Source organism: Mauremys reevesii, linkage group 14, assembly GCF_016161935.1.
Source record: "Mauremys reevesii isolate NIE-2019 linkage group 14, ASM1616193v1, whole genome shotgun sequence".
Taxonomy (NCBI): domain Eukaryota; kingdom Metazoa; phylum Chordata; order Testudines; family Geoemydidae; genus Mauremys; species Mauremys reevesii.
In genome coordinates this window covers 23,452,870-23,468,498 of record NC_052636.1, presented here as the reverse complement: position 1 = coordinate 23,468,498, position 15,629 = coordinate 23,452,870, and the positions used below count along the sequence as shown (strand labels likewise).

The following is a 15,629-nucleotide window of genomic DNA, read 5'->3' as shown; positions in this document are numbered from 1 at the left end:
GGAGATGTAGTTCCTGACTCTCCCCGGAGCGGAAGTGACGTCGGCAGAGGAGCCGGAGCCGGGCTGTGAAGGAGCGTTGGCCGCTGCGGCTCAGCCTGGCTCGCGCGGGGCCGTTGGAGCCTCTCCCGGGCCGGAGAAGGGTTGGTGGCGTTGGAGCTCTGGGCATGCGCAGATCGCGGCGGGAGAGCCCTTCATTAACCCCCCCGGGCCCGGCCCGGCCCGGGCCCTACCCCGCTGGGGCCGCCCCGGGCTCCGCCCGCCCCGCTACGGAGCTGCAGCCTCCAGATCCCGGAGCGAGCCCCGGGGGCGGGGCGGGGCCGGGCGGTGACTCTGCCCCAGTGCCCGGGGACCCGGCATCTCGCAGCGCCGGGATCTGCTCCCGGGGGCAGCCCGCGGGGGCCTCGGAGCTGCTGCCCCGCAGGAGCCCAGCGCCCCCGGGCCCGGCCAGGCTCTGCCCTGGGGCTCCGCGGGGAGGGGCCCGGCCCACTGGGGTCCCTGCGTGGGGCTGGGGGCGGGCGGGTGGGAAATGTCGGTGCAGCCCGGACATGGCTGGGGCAGGTGACCCCGAGGAGCGGGGAGAGAAAGGGGGCTGAGATCCTCGGATTTACCGCTGCCCCCTCCCGTGGGGACCCCCTCCCCGTCCTGCCCCCTTTCTCCCTAGAGAGCCACGAGCAGCGCCCAGGGTGACCCTCCCCAACCCCTGAGAAGTTCCCTGTCCCCCGATTGTGCCCCATTTTCTCCCCTTCGCCAGTGGCCAGTTCAGGTCTCAGGTTTGGGGGGTTTCCCCCATTTCCACCTGCAGGGATTTGTCCTTGTGCGGGTGGGAAATGGTTCCCCCCAGTGATTCCTGAGCTGGGCAGAGGGTGAATGGGCAGAGGCTGGGGGGCCCTGAGACAGGGACACCTCTGGGCTGGGCTGGGGGGGCCACTCTCTGCTGGCAACGGGGCCTGGGAAGGGCCAGGAAGGGGAGGGAGGAACAAGTGTCCCCCATGGAGATGACCCAGCCCCAGGTTTCCCAGTCCCAGCTACTCCCCAGCACCTGCTGGCCCTGTGAGTGTGAGGCAAGAAGAATCCATCTCATTCTGTTGTTGATTGAATATCCCTGTATAATCCCCTCCAATTTCCCCTCCGTTCTCCAGAACTGTTAAATGCTGATGTAAAATCTTCCAGATGTTGGTGCTTCTGTCTCACATTAGCAAATATATTGTGTGTGCCCCATTTTCTCCTCAGTTCTGAAATACTGATATCAAATTCTCAAAAATCTTCCCACTTTTCTCTCCAGGTATGTGACTGAGATCAGGACTCTTATCGTACTGAGCGTGGCCCTGTTCTGACAGCTGCTGCAGAGACCCCAGGTGAGATCAGACCCCACTGTTGTGCCAGGTAAAACTGAGGCCTAGAGCGAGATCACGGCCCCCTTTAAGCCAGGCGGTGCACGACTGTGACCTAAACTGCTGCATCCATTGTGCTGGGCACTTTAGAGACCTCAAGTGAGATCTGTGTCCCCGTTGAGTCTGGCATTGCACTGACCCCAACCCAGATCACACCCCACCACTCTACTGTGCACTGCACAGACCCTGACAGAGATCCTGCCCCCACATTTTACCAGTTGCTGCAGGGGCCCTAAACAAAATTAGGGATCCTGTAATGCTGGGAGTTGCAGAGTCACCGACTGAGGTCAGGCCCCTGTTATGCAGGGCTCTGCACAGACAACCGAGATCAGGTCCCCATTGTGACTGGTGCTGCAAAGACACCAAGGGTATCTCTACCCTGCCACTAAAACCCCCAGCTGGCCCATGCCAGGTGACTCAGGCTCACGGGCTCAGGCGAGGGGGCTGTTTAATTGCAGCGTAGATGTTTGGGCTCGGGCTGGAGCCAGGCTGTAGGACCCTGCGAGGTGGGAGGGTGCCAGACCTTGGGCTGCAGCCCCAGCCGGAACATGGACACCACAATTAAACAGCCCCACAGCCTGAGCCGTGTGAGCCCAAGTCAGCGGGCACAGACCAGCCGCCGGTGACTGACTGCAGTGTCGACATGCCCACAGGGACAGGCCTTGCCACAAAAAGCTCAAAGGCTAAATAGGCCAATGGTGGGAGGCGACTCTCCATTTTACAGATGGGGAAACTGAAGCTCAGAGAGCTGAAGTAATTTGCTCAAGTTTGCATGGAGAATTTGGGGCAGAACCTAGATTGTTTGAATTCTTGCCTCTCCCCTTAAACCCAAGCCCAGCGTGTGTGTGTGCAGCATTGTTTGGCCTGTGTTTGCCTTGCATTGGCTTCCAAGGGAGACTGTGGAATTTCCTTCACTGGAGGTTTTTAAGACCAGGTTAGAGATACACCAGTCTGGGAATGTCTAGGGATACTTGGTCCTGCCTCAGCACAGGGGGCTGGAGTAGGCGCCCTCTCAAGATCCCTTCCAGGTCTACATTGAAAGAATTCTCTTTTGTGCTGTGTCCTGTTCTACGCTGAGCTGTTTTGCCTGTTGCCTTTTGGAACTATGATGCACCATGCTGTGTTACATAGTTTTATGATGCGTTATTTTGCCTCAGCAGGTTTGGTGTCTGTGTTATGTTGGTTTGAGTTGAGCTCTTTTGCATTGTGTACTTTTGTTCTAAGGTGTGTTAGTTTGCATTGTGTTGCTTTCTTCTCCATAGTATTGTGTCATTTTATGCTGTGCAGTGTAGTTTTTTGTTTTGTTTTTTGAATTGCCTGACACCATGTTTTCATTTGGTTTCATCATGTTGTTTTATACGTATCTATATTGCATAACATCAAAGCAATGTAGAGCTGGACAGGACCTCAAGATGTTGTCATGTCCAGCTCTCTCTGCCGAGGCAGGACAAGTGTATGTAGATTGTCTCTGACAGAGCTTTGTCCTACCTGTTCTTAAAATCTTCCAGGGACAGAGACTCCCCAGCCCCCTTGTAAGACTATTCCCGAGCTGACCTGCCTTAGCTCTGGGGACACCCACACAGACTGTAGTGGTGAGCAGCTCTGGAGAGAGAGACCACTCCAGTGAGTGACAGCTGGGTAAAGAGACTGAAGTTGGAAGGAGAAACATTGACGTATCCAAGACTGTCCGTGATGGAGCTAGAACTAGGTCCCAGTTCTAGTGCCACCGTACTGCTGTTTTGGGCACTGAAGGTCTCTGCCACCCTGGTGTTTTAGGCACTGGTGCAAACCCTTAGTACAGACAGAATTTACACTAGTGCACTCTGATTGGTACTGGTGCACTATGTCCCTATTTGAAGGCTTGCAGGGGATAGGGGAGGGGGGGGCAGTGACCTCACAGAGGCCTGGGGCTGGCTGAACAGTGCAGCTGGTAAGGGAGGGGCAGCAGTGAGTGCTGGAGGTATGAGCCAGGAGCACAGCCCCACAGGGCTGGACACTGACTTCTCCTGACCCATGACCCACACACCCAGCTGTGTGCAGGGACCACAGTTGAGCTGCCTGCCAAGACAGCCTGTGCATCCATGGACAAACCACCTCTTCCTGCAGCCTAATACAATGGGGTCTGAGGACCTTCCCAAGCTGCGGGTGATGTGGCTCTGGCGTTACCGGGATCTGTTCCTGGCTCTGTCCCTGACCTGCTTGGTGACCTTGGGGAAGTCACAGCCCCTCTCTGTTTTCCTCCTCCCCATTGTTTACTTGGATTGTGATCTCTTTGGGGCAAGGACTGTCCCTCTCTGTCTGTGCAGTGCCCAGGAGAATGGGGCTGCTGATCTCAGTCAGGTTCTCTGCCATGTGCTGCACGATGGGGCCCTGATCTCCATCAGTGTCTGTGCAACACAAAGCACAGCTTATAGACTCACAGACTTTAAGGGCAGAAGGTAGAGGTGTATGTCAGATGAGGTCTCATCGGTGCCTTGTATAACAGTACTGACCCTTTCATGTATAGCTCAGTGGTTTTAGCACTGGCCTGCTAAACGCAGGGTTGTGAGTTCAATCCTTGAGGGGGCCATTTAGGGATCTAGGGCAAAAATCTGTCAGGGGATTGGTCCTGCTTTGAGCAGGGGGGTGGACTAGATGATCTACTGAGGTCCCTTCCAACCCTAATAATCTATGATTCTATGTGTCTGCTGAAAATCCCTCACCTGATGTATCCTAGGACTGCATTAACCTATTTCACGGCTGCATCACATTGGCAGCTCATAATTATCCTGTGATCAACCAGTCTCCTCCTCTGTCACTTCCAATTGACAAACCCCCAGCTTATTGCAAAGTTTTGCACTTGGGAACTAACAAGTCGAATTTGTGCACTATTGATTTTCATCCCATTTCGATTACTCCAGCTTTCAAGGACATGCAGCTTTTCTTGTATGATGTTCCTGTCCTCCTCTGTATTGGCTATCCCTCCCGGCTCTGTGTCCCACTCCCACTTCTTGTGCCAAGATCACTAATAAAAGTGTTGAGTAAGATTGGTCCCAAGACTGATCTGAGGAACTGTCCTAGTAACTCCCTCCAGCCTGACAACTCACCGTTCAATATGACCCCCTTGTAGACTCCCCTTTAACCAATTCTTTATTGACCTTTCGGTTCTCATATTAATCCCCATAGTCTCCAATTTAACAAATAGTTTCCCATGTGGAACTGTATCAAAAGCCTTACTGACGTCCAGATCAGGTTTCTCTGCACAATCTACCTTTTGTAACACCATGTTTTATTTATTTATAGCGCTGAAGGCTGGGAGGAAGTGTTAGCAGTAGGCTGAGAATGGCCATGTGGAGGTGAGGGAGGGAATGGCAGAGAGTGGGTAGGCAGGAGGATGCGGCATTGGAGGTGTATGTGGGATTGTGTTTTGTAGGAGTCCATGTCTCTGCTCCCTGTGGCCGTGGCTCGTTCCGTAGCAAAGCAGCATGTCAGCAGAGCAGACGCACACACCGTAGCTTTGCCTGGAACACGCAGCGTTCACTGCCAGACGGGCTGGGCGATTTTTCACGGACCCTGCTTGATATGCCTGGCTGGGGTGGGTTCAGTTGGGCGGGGGTCTGGGCTCTGATAGTTTGCGATGTTCCTTTTTGCATAGTCAGGTCTTTCCATTTATTGTTTTACCCCCACCTATGCCAGATGCCGCTCTCTTCTTAACTTGCTTCAGTTATTTCACTTCCAGTTTTTAAATGGGATCTAAGAATTGCAAAGCTGAATGAAAGATAAACAAACAGAACCATTTGAATGTCGGCCCAGAGCTGGTAGAACGGTACCTAGTGCGGTCGGCTGTAATGACCGGGTTCCCTACAGCGTTTTCTGGTGGGGCGGATAAAGCAACGTCAAAGAGCCAAATGCGCTTTTGAGGGCGAAAGGGCTCGTCAGGAGTTTGCTCTCTAAGGAGCATGTCACCGGCCAGGGCCTGCAGTCTGTCAGGAGAGGTGCGCTGGGGGGTATTTAGGAACCTGAAAATAAAAGGTGAAGACGGCTGGGTCACAATATCCAATGAAATCTTGCAAACAATTATACAAATGGACCCTACTGCTGTTAAAACAACATGGTATTAATACTGATTCAAAACTGACATTAAAATTAGGAGAGGAATGCATGAGAAATGAACTGACACCTACTTACCATTTCTTAATGCCTACAATTTTGACACTCCCTCACAGCATCTTTTTTTCAAAGTGATGCACAGCACACAGTCAAGTTAATGAATGAAAGCACCCCCATTATTGACTGCTTTGTGCTGCATGAGCATCTGATTAAGCACCTAATTACAACTGTACCACTGTAAGTGGAAATGTATCAACCCAGCTTAGCTCCAAGGTGTTTAGATGTGAATGAAAAGTTTCTAAATTAAATACATGGCAGAATGGTTAATGGGGAAAATACACTGAAGTGCCTCTACCCCGTCCTGTTGACTTGTTCTCCCAACTCCCCCATGAGTTCTGGCCTCTTGGTCAACTCAGCTCCCAGTCCCACATCAGCTGTGCCGTGTCCCAACCTAACCCATTTCTACTGCAATTCTTCATCCTCCTCATCCAGGCAGGGGGTTGGCGCTGCAGCCCCTAAGGTACCTGCGTTAATCACTGTCTCTCATACTGGGGCTATTTAGATTTCAGGGAATGATTTCTCAGAATTACTGACTCTGGGAGGTGGGAGAGAGGAGAGGCTGAGAGAGCGTTTGCTCTTACGGCCACGTTCAACTCTGGTAGCCTCCATGTTACCTCATCCTCCACCCTCCCCCATGTCTCTGCTCATGTCAGTTTCACCTGATTATAATGCCACTGGCTTCAGCAGAGCTCCTAGACAGGAGCTACATCACGAGGGGGTTACAGTACTGAGAGTGAAATACATCACAGGGAGGGTGTAAGTATTCTGAAATGAAACATTCCAGTCTAGGAAGTGAAAGACTTCAAGTACTTTATTACTTAAAATTATGCTTGAAAGGATTGGATTTTTATGAATAAATTGCAGTAAATGTTAATTTCACTGTACACACACACACAGGTGAAAAAATATTGATATAGGTAATATACAGAAATGCTTCTGGAGAAAGTGGAGTTTGATTTAAGGATATTTACACTGTATATTTTGCCTGTGACATTGACAATTTCTCTTTGAACAGTTATATGATTTGGCTTTTGGAATCTCAACAGTTACTGTTATTAAATAATTGTTGTCTGACGACCCCCATAACTTCCCACAGCTCTGAACATTGAAATTGTAAACATTGAAAAAAGGGCTTAAAAATAAATATCGCTATCTATTGAAATTAAAAGAAAGAAATAGACACAATGAATTTTGTCAAACCCACTTAACAGCAATTGCAATATGCTAGGGGATGGAAATTCACAACTAAGGCACCAACCTTAATTCTGCCCTTTAGTGACACCAGGCAATTGCTGTAGGGCTACGAATTAGGCATTTTAGTATATATCGTTCCAGCTTACAAATCGGTATGATCTAAAGACACATGAGATCTTTTCTTCAGGAAATCACCGTCACTGGGTTGTTTCTCTTAGTGGTAATTCCCAGAAGTGAACAGATTAGTAACATTATCAGTTATGAAGTGGCCATTTCAGATTCCTGGGGAGTATCATATTTTGCACTAGGGGCCAGGTCCTTGGAGAGACGGAACCTTGGTTTCATTTTAACTTCTCCATGCTCAGCAGCTCCTGGAATTTGGTTCAAAGTATTTACATGTTTCCCTGCCCTGTTCTTAAAAGTGCTGCTTTAGAAAGTGGGGAAGGGCAGGAACTGACTGCAGGATCAGTAGCTGAGTCCCTTAGATATTTATAGCTCATCGGAAGGAGGACAGGGTTTGGTGGGTGTCTGGGGATTTAATAATAAACACACAAATATCATTGTTCTTAGTGAATTTTCATCTTCTAATTCCCATAACCCACTAATTATCCCTGGCTGCCCCTGGGAGTCTGGGGAGAGAGAACTAGTAAACTCCTGTGGCCAGTGTGGAACCGAAGGCACAAGGATCTTTCAGTGGCTGGCTCAAAGTCACCCAGAGTGAATTTCACTTCACTGGATAAAGCCCTAGTTGCTGAGCTCTGGAGAGGGGTGGGGAGGTGAATTCCATCCCCCATTCTTGAGCATGGACTCCCCTCCAATTCTCACCCTGATCTCAGACACTACCCCAACCTTCCCCTGCAGTGATGGACCCACTTGATGCTGCCAGAGCCATCTGCCATGGGAGCTAGAAAGGACAGAGGCCCAGCTCCAGAACTGCTACCCATGCCCACAGCCCCCAGGCTCTGCTGGAGTTGCCCTATATCTTCCTTACGACTAACCCAGGCCAAGCAGCTGGGGATCTCTTCCTTTTGCCTAGAAACTTTGCCCCCCAGAGTCCAAGCAGCATACAGATAATCAGTTCCTTCTTCTACAAGGGTTCGCCAGGGCTCGACCCTCCGGGGCGGTGGGGAACCACACCGGCTCACTACCCACAGTTGATCCCGGGGAATTAGTCCAGCCATGGGGGTCTCCCTCGGTAGCCCTTGCTGTAACCGGCAGAAACCTGGTCAGCCCAGCCCCGGCTCAGGGCGGGGCCACAAACACTGAGTCAGGGGCTCAGGCCCTCAGGCAGGGCTGAGCAGTAACAATAGGTCCCAGCCTTTTCAGGCCAGGGAGAGGGAGAGTCTTCCACCCAGGAGTTGGGTGGCAGGGGGGACGCAGGCCCTCCCACTCCACTGCATCCCAGCCCGGGACACTAGCAGCAGCAGAAGACCCAGTGCGTAGTCAGTGGGGATCCTGGCCGCAACACACCGACATAGGCTCTGGTAGTGCTGCAGCCAGACTGGGATCGGCTGCCCCCGGGCTATTTCCACACTCCCCCTCGGGCCCAAACTGGGTCTTGGTGTTGGCCTCTGGGGAATCCAGGAGCATGGGTTCTTCAGGGCAGGGGTTGATCGGCAGGCCTGGCAACTCCTCCGGATAGCGGGCGCAAGGCCGGTCTGGCCAGTCTGGGCGGCCGCCTTGGGCTGCGGGGGTTTCCTAGTCATGGGTTCCACTAGGGACGTCTGTCCTCTCCGGTGGCTGGGCTCCTAGTGAGCGCTGAGGGCCGGCCTTTATAGTTCTGGGTCGCCGCCTGACCCTCTGAGGGGCGGGCTCAGCGCTCCCTAGGTCTGCCCACTCTAGCCTCCGGATGGGCTTTTCCCCCTCTGGGGCGGCGGGGAGCCACACCGCCTCACTACATTTCTGTGTGGGGTTTTTTATCCCCTTCCTGCCATGTGATCTGATCTGTAAACTCAGCTACTGGGAAGTCAAGAGCACAACAACAGCCTTGTGTCTTCTTTAACATCCCGTAATGGTCCATCTGGTGTTGATGGACCTTTCCTCCCAGGCAGGGTGTAATGGATTCTGTTGCCAATCAGCACTTCACATAGGTAAAGTCTCTCTCCTCTGGTGATTTACAGAGCCACAGAGGCTCACAATACAACTAGTCAGATATTATCCCAGGCAGCAACTCACAAGCATTTAATGAAGTCTAAACACATTCTTATAATTCTAATACCTCTTAACAATACTAACACAGGTGAGTCAGACTGATTCCAGCGATGCGTTTGTCCCTGTTCAATGAAGACATGGGGGCTTTTGCAAGAGCTAACACCTCATCTGCCAGTGTCACAGGCAGGCTGGGCAGGGATGGTGTCTCTAGCCTCTGTTTGCCAGAAGCTGGGAATGGGTGACAGGGGATGGATCAGTTGATGATTCCCTGTTCTGTTCATTCCCTCTGAAGCACCTGGCATTGGCCACTGAGCTAGATGGACCATTGGTCTGAGGCAGTGGGCTCTTCTTATGTTCACAGTCTGTATGAGGCTGTGGGACTCACTGGGGAGCCACAGAAAGGAACAAGATGTGCTGAGGCAAGAAGGCCCAGTCTCAGCGCCCCCGGGGTCACACTTGTCAAAAGCTAAAACTAGGCCCAGCCCTTGAAAGGGGCACTCCCAGGAGAGACTGTATAAAGGCTGGAGCATCAAACAACTTTGTAACCCTGAGAGAGCTGCCTTGGGGACAGTGACAGGGAGAATCCCCAGAGTGACTCCTTTGATTCTGCTTTTCTCTGGCCTCTGATTGATAGAATCATAGAACTGGAAGGGACCTTGAGAGGTAGCTAGTCCAGTCCCCTGCCTTCAAGGGAGGACTAAGTATTATCTAGACCATCCCTGACAGGTGTTTGTCCAGCCTGCTCTTAAAAATCCCCAATAATGGAGATTCCAGAACCCCCCTAGGCAATTTATTCCAGTACTTAACAACTCTGACAGTTAGGAAGGTTTTTTTTCCTAATCTCCATCCTAAACCGCCCTTGCTGCAATTTAAGCCCATTGCTTCTTATCCTATCCTCAGAGGTTAAAAATGAACAATTTTTCTCCCACATCTTTGTAACAACCTTTTATGTACTTGAAAACTCTGATCATGTCCCTTCTCAGTCTTCTCTTCTCCAAACTAAACAAACACAATGTTTTCAATCTTCCCTCCTAGGTCATGTTTTCTAGATCTTTGATCATTTTTTTTGCTCTTCTCTGGACTTTCTGCAATTTGTCCACATCTTTCCTGAAATGTGGCACCCATAACTGGACACAGTACTCCAGTTGTGGCCTAATTAGTTTGAAGTAGAGCAGAAGAATGACTTCTCGTGTCTTGCTCACAGTACTCCTGCTAATATATCCCAGAATGTTTTCTTTTTTTGCAACAGCGTTACATTGTTGACTCATATTTAGCTTGTGATCCACTATGACCCCCAGATCCCTTTCCCCAGCACTCCTTCCTAGGCAGTCATTTCCCATTTTGTATGTGTGCAACTGATTGTTCCTTCCTAAGTGGAGTACTTTGCATTTGTCCTTATTTAATTTCATCCTATTTACTTCAGACCATTTCTCCAGTTTGTCCAGATCATTTTGAATTTTAATCCTATCCTCCAAAGCACTTGCAGCCCCTCCCATTTTGGTATCATCCGCAAACTTGATAAGTGTAACACAGAGACTCTGCTACTGGGAGGGTGTCAGAGGGTGTCAGAGGGTTACACCCTGGTAGGAGGGGGCTAGACCTGTACTGGAATAAGGTCACTTTGTGCTTCAGAGTGTGGCAGAACCTAGAATGTCCATTAGCAGGGAAAAATCCTGGGGGGAATCGGCTTGTAGAATGGACAAAAGCCCTGTCTGAATTCTTTCACATTGCCCTTCTCGCCCTGACAGGCTACAAAGTAACGTCCACGTTTGTTCCAGATTATCCCATCCTCCCAGGGGGAAGGGAATGGCTGCAATGGAGCTGGCTCAGGTAAGAGATTCTCAGGGAGCTGGTGGTGGGCTCTGCTTGGAGGGAGAGGAGCAGTAAAGGCATAGGAAGGTGGTAGCTGCTACAGGTGGTGGGAGGCAGGAAATAACAGCATGTTACCAACCCGCTGAGACTTGTGTAATCTAGGGTGTGATGGGTTGTCACCCTGGGGTGCAGTCTGGGGAGGTTCTGGGAACATTGAAGGGAGTTTCGCAAGGGAGTTCTCCAGGTGAAGGAGGACCTGTTATCTTGTCCGTCACAGAGGCATGTAGACTTCCCTTACCATTACCGCTTCAGACTGCCTTGAGCTGTTAGCTGACTGTTACACATTTTGTTTTGCAGCTACTTAGGTTGGTTAAAGTTCATCATGGAGGAGCCTTGGTTCACTTAGGCCTAGAGCAGGGGGGCTTCATTGACACTCTTGGTCTTCCACCCCCCCGAGTTACCTAGAGTTATGCCTAGTGACACCAACATGTGTGTGTGTGAATGTGTGTGTGTATAGGTATTAGGGTATAATGTGTGTGTATAAGGATTAAAATATTAGTTCTTGGTCATAAATCAATTATCATAATAAATGTGGCATCTTTGTCTTGCCCCCTGAAAAGATCCCGTGTAGTTTTGTCTGTACAACAAAACAGCACCCACTGTGTGCGGGTATTTGATCCTGCTCAAGTAGTCCCCATTGTATAACACTAGCGTTCAGAGGTTCCTGTTGCACACAGTTCCTGGGGTAAGCTTTATGTCTTTGTGCATTCCTTCAATAAGCCACTAACATTGTCTGGCCTCCTCCAACAGAGCACCTTTGAAATACAGAGACATGGTTAATATTTCTAGCCTCAGGTACAAACGTTACATGCATACAGGTTGGATTAACACAGTCAATAGGTCTTAAGTTTTGCAATGATACCTCACATCAGCCATCTTGCATAAAGTATATATTAGCTATGTCATATCCAGATCATAAGCATATTTTCATAAAGACTGTAGAGTATAATGTATGTTTGCTGATCTGCAAATAGGAAAGGAGCATGCACCTTTGGGTGCAAACGCTCATGACAATAGTGCAGAGCCATGCAAGCTCCATGGTTCTGTGTGAGATGGCAGACAGTGAGGAGGGTCAGGCAGGTTTGTGGGTTTAGAAAAATACGGTGTAAACATTATGTATACGTTTATGTAGGGGACACATATAACATTAGTGGCTAGTTAACAATGCGTTCTAAGAAGTTGGATCCCATGGCCACAACCACCCCTGACTAAGCTGTTTGGTACCCAGCATACACTGCCAAACCAAAGTGTCCCAAAATGCAGTGGGTGGACAGTGGGAGATCTATTCATGGTGCACCTCACTCTGAATCTATACAAGTGGTTCTGGTGAGTACCCTGACGGCTGAGGCAAGGAGTCCAGGAGGCATGCGCACCAGTGACATAGTAACCGTAAAAACAACAAGGAGTCCGGTGGCACCTTAAAGACTAACAGATAAGGTGTCACCGGACTCCTTGTTGTTTTTGTGGATACAGACTAACACGGCTACCTCCTAATACGTGGCATAGAAACCGTAGTGACTCTGTGCTGACATAACTTGAGTTAACCCACCCATAAAGTGTAGATATGGCCTTAGGTATATTAAATGTTTGGGAGAGGTAACAGGAACAGTCTGGGGTAGACAAAGATTCATTCAGATGTTTCGGCTCAAGGCATTGGAACTGGCCTTACTGCACCCTACAGGCTCAGGAACAAAGAGGCACAAAAAAGATCTCATTTATTTATTACAATGTCTTGACTCGAGGGTGTATAACTCGTGATTTTAGAATTCTTGTGGTTGTCAAGGGACTTATCCTGAGGCCAGAAATTCTGTCAGCTCTAAAATGAGAAGAAAAAATTACATTTAAAAATTCAGGGAATTCAGGTTATCCCAGCAGCAGATAAAACAACTTAGGAAACTGCTTGGAGACTCTATGCGTTCAGATACAGTGAGAAGGGATTCTTTGTTTCTGAGGGGATCTGTGTAAAATGCTTTACTGAATTAAGTCTCAGGGATTATCTACACTGGCAGGCTAAAGCGCTCGAACTCGCTGGCTCAGGGGTGTGAAAAATCACACACACACACACACACATATCCCAAGCGCAGCAAGTTTGAGCGCTTTAAAGTGCTAGCGTGGACAGGCTCGGCTCCCAGTGCTCAGAGCGCATCCCCTCGTGGAGGTGGATTACCAGGCGCACCGGCACCCACCGCAGCGCTCTGAACTGTGTAGTGCAGACAGAGCCTCAGTAGGTTGGATCAGACAGAGGGGAGCTGCACTGGCTAGGCAGGGGGATGCCTGTGTCTGTAAGAACCAGCCCTGGGAAGCCCCTGCCGAGCGGTGCTGTCTGGGGGAGGGGAAATTAAAAGAAAAAAAGCTGCTTTGCCCCCCCCCACACACACAGCGTTTTTGCAAACACTGGTCTCAGTCCCACTGGGGTCACTGCTGCCGCCTGTGCCGGGTTTTGCCCTTAGTCACCCTCTGCCAGAGCCTCACTCCTGGGCTTCACTCCTGCTCCTCCCCCCAGCCCTGGTTTTGTCCCTTAGCCCCTCTCCTGCCCACGGCCCGGGCAATTCCCGCCCCCTGCTCAGCCCCGCCCCCTGTCACTCGCCCCGCCCCGCTCCAGCCCCTGGAACGAGCAGAACGTTGAGCTGATATGGGCAGGGGGAAGGGCAGCGGCTTCAGCGGCTGTCACTGAGCATGCGCAGTGCCCGGGAGCGGCACGTGGCTGCGGGAGGCGCGTTAATACGCTGCCCGGGGGCTCCTGAGTCTGATGGTTCAGCAGCCCCCGCCCCGCCCCCGCTTTTCCCCTGGGGGGCCCCGCCCCCTCCTGCCCCCTCCGGGCTGAGGCGGGTCCCCGCGTGTCCCACCCCCCTGCGTGGGGCCCGGGAGGAGCCGACCCTTCCCGCCCCCCCGTCCCAGCCCCCGCCCCTTTGTGCGGCAGCGGGGCCATGGCCGGGCCGGAGCGCAGCGAGGCTGCTCCAGCCCTGCTGCCCGCGGGGCAGCGCACTGGGGCGGGAGGCACTGAGGGGCGGGCAGGGCCCGGCGGGGGGGCAGGGACCCGCGTGGGGCGGACACACTCCTGCTGGGAGGCGGCCCGGTTGCCTGGTTCGACCCCTGCCTGGGGTGGTCCCCAAGGTCCGCGCGGCCGCAAGGCTGCCCGGGCGGGGCCGCGGCGGAGCCCGGGAGTGGCTGGGCCAGGAGCTGCAGGAGGGGCCGGAGCACGGCTCGGCTGCAGAGCTCGGAGCCCAGGCTGGGCCCGGGGGCGGATCTGGGGTGTCAGAGCCGGGCGGGGGGGCGGCTGGGGATGGGGGCTGTGGGCGAACTGGGAGTGCACTGCGGGGTCAGGGCTGGGGCGGCTGGGGATTGGGCTGGGGGAGCTGGGAGTTTGGGGTGCACTGGGGGAGCGGTTGGGGATGGGGCTGTGGGGGAGCTGGGAGTTTGGGGTGCACTGGGGGGGTCAGGGCTGGGGGGGAGCGGCTGGTGGCTGGGGGGGAGCTGGGAGTTTGGGGTGCACTGGGAGGTCAGGGCTGGGGGAGCGGCTGGGGATGGAAGCTGTGGGGCTGCTGGGAGTTTGGGGTGCACTGGGGTCAGGGCTGGGGGAGCGGCTGGGGCTGGGGAGCTGGGAGTTTGGGGTGCACTGGGGTCAGGGCTGGGGAGCGGCTGGGGATGGAGGCTGTGGGGCTGCTGGGAGTTTGGGGAGCACTGGGGGTCAGGGCTGGGAGCGGCTGGGGGAGCTGGGAGTTTGGGGTGCGCTGGGGGGTCGGGGCTGGGGGATGTGTGGGGGTCTCCCTGTTCAGATCTGGCCCTGCGGGAGCTTTGGGGGCTGGCGCTGGGGACAGTGGGGGACTGTCTGCAGTTGGCTGCTTGGGATGTGGGTGAGGCCCCGGGGAGCTGGGGGTTGGGCTGCACCCCTGTCACTGCAGCCTGGGGCCCTGCGTTTCCTCTGGAAAAGTTGCTCCCTGTTTCACCAGCTCCTCTCAGTCTGAGTCCCAGGGACCCTGCACAGGCGTCTGCAGGGCAGGACGGGCCCTGAAATCTGGCAGCTGGGAGGTTTGCAAGCAGTTTCTAACCCTCCCTCCCCTGCTTCTTCCAGGAGGCACCACAAAAGCATCTGGCCCCTCTGGGAAAAGAGAGAGAAGCAGCCAAAGACGAGGAGGAGCGGCAGAGCGAGGAGCTGCTGGTAGGTGCCCAGAGCCCCCCGTCACTTAGGTTTGCCTGGCATAAGAATGACCTGGTGAATGCAGGGCCCTCCCTGCCAGCCTCAGCCAGGGACCCATCACCGCTTGAGCCCAGGGAGCCTGCAGGGTCAGACACGGGGTAACATGATGCCCTTAGGACGCAGGAGGCTGCTGGGCAGGAGAGGGTCAGTCTGTGTTAGCCCAGAGCCCCTGCCCACGGTCTGTCTGGATGTCACAGTGACCAGGGATCCTTTCTAGCTCCTGGGGGGATGGGGAGGAAGGAGATGAAATGTGGGCTGCAGAGATGGAGGATTTGGCTCAGTGCAAGTTGATGAGGTTTTGGGAGAAGTGTCCTCCTGTAGGTGATGTACAGCTCACCCCGGTCCTGATCCCTCCTCCCTTCCCGGGATAAATGAACTTCCCATCCCCCACCGCAAGAGATCTTGTGTTCTGGTAAATAACTCTGCCACCCGCCCCCAGGTGCATTTATGATTTTCCCCAGTTACCGAGCAGATGAATTTCAATGTTGATAAATGCAAAATAGTGCACATTGGAAAAGATAATATCAAATGCACATAAACTGATAAGGTCTAAATTAGCTGTTACCGCTCAAGAAAGAGATTTTGGAGTCACTGTGGATAGTTCTCTGGAAACATCCACTCAATCTGCAGCAGCAGTCAAAAAAGCAAACAGAATATTGGGAATCATTAGGAAA

At 52.7% G+C, this 15,629-nt stretch overlaps 1 long non-coding RNA gene across 2 annotated transcripts; it reads left to right on the top strand.

Annotated features, from left to right (window-relative positions):
- Positions 1-3: 3 nt before the first annotated feature.
- LOC120381882 lies at positions 4-14,868 on the top strand. Of its 2 annotated transcripts, none has more exons than XR_005588171.1 (4): positions 4-140; positions 1,283-1,355; positions 10,634-10,715; positions 14,830-14,868. It is a non-coding gene; the product is annotated as an uncharacterized LOC120381882 (long non-coding RNA). The 2 variants fall into 2 exon arrangements; XR_005588172.1 differs by lacking the exon at positions 14,830-14,868 and adding an exon at positions 11,055-11,196.
- Positions 14,869-15,629: the final 761 nt, after the last annotated feature.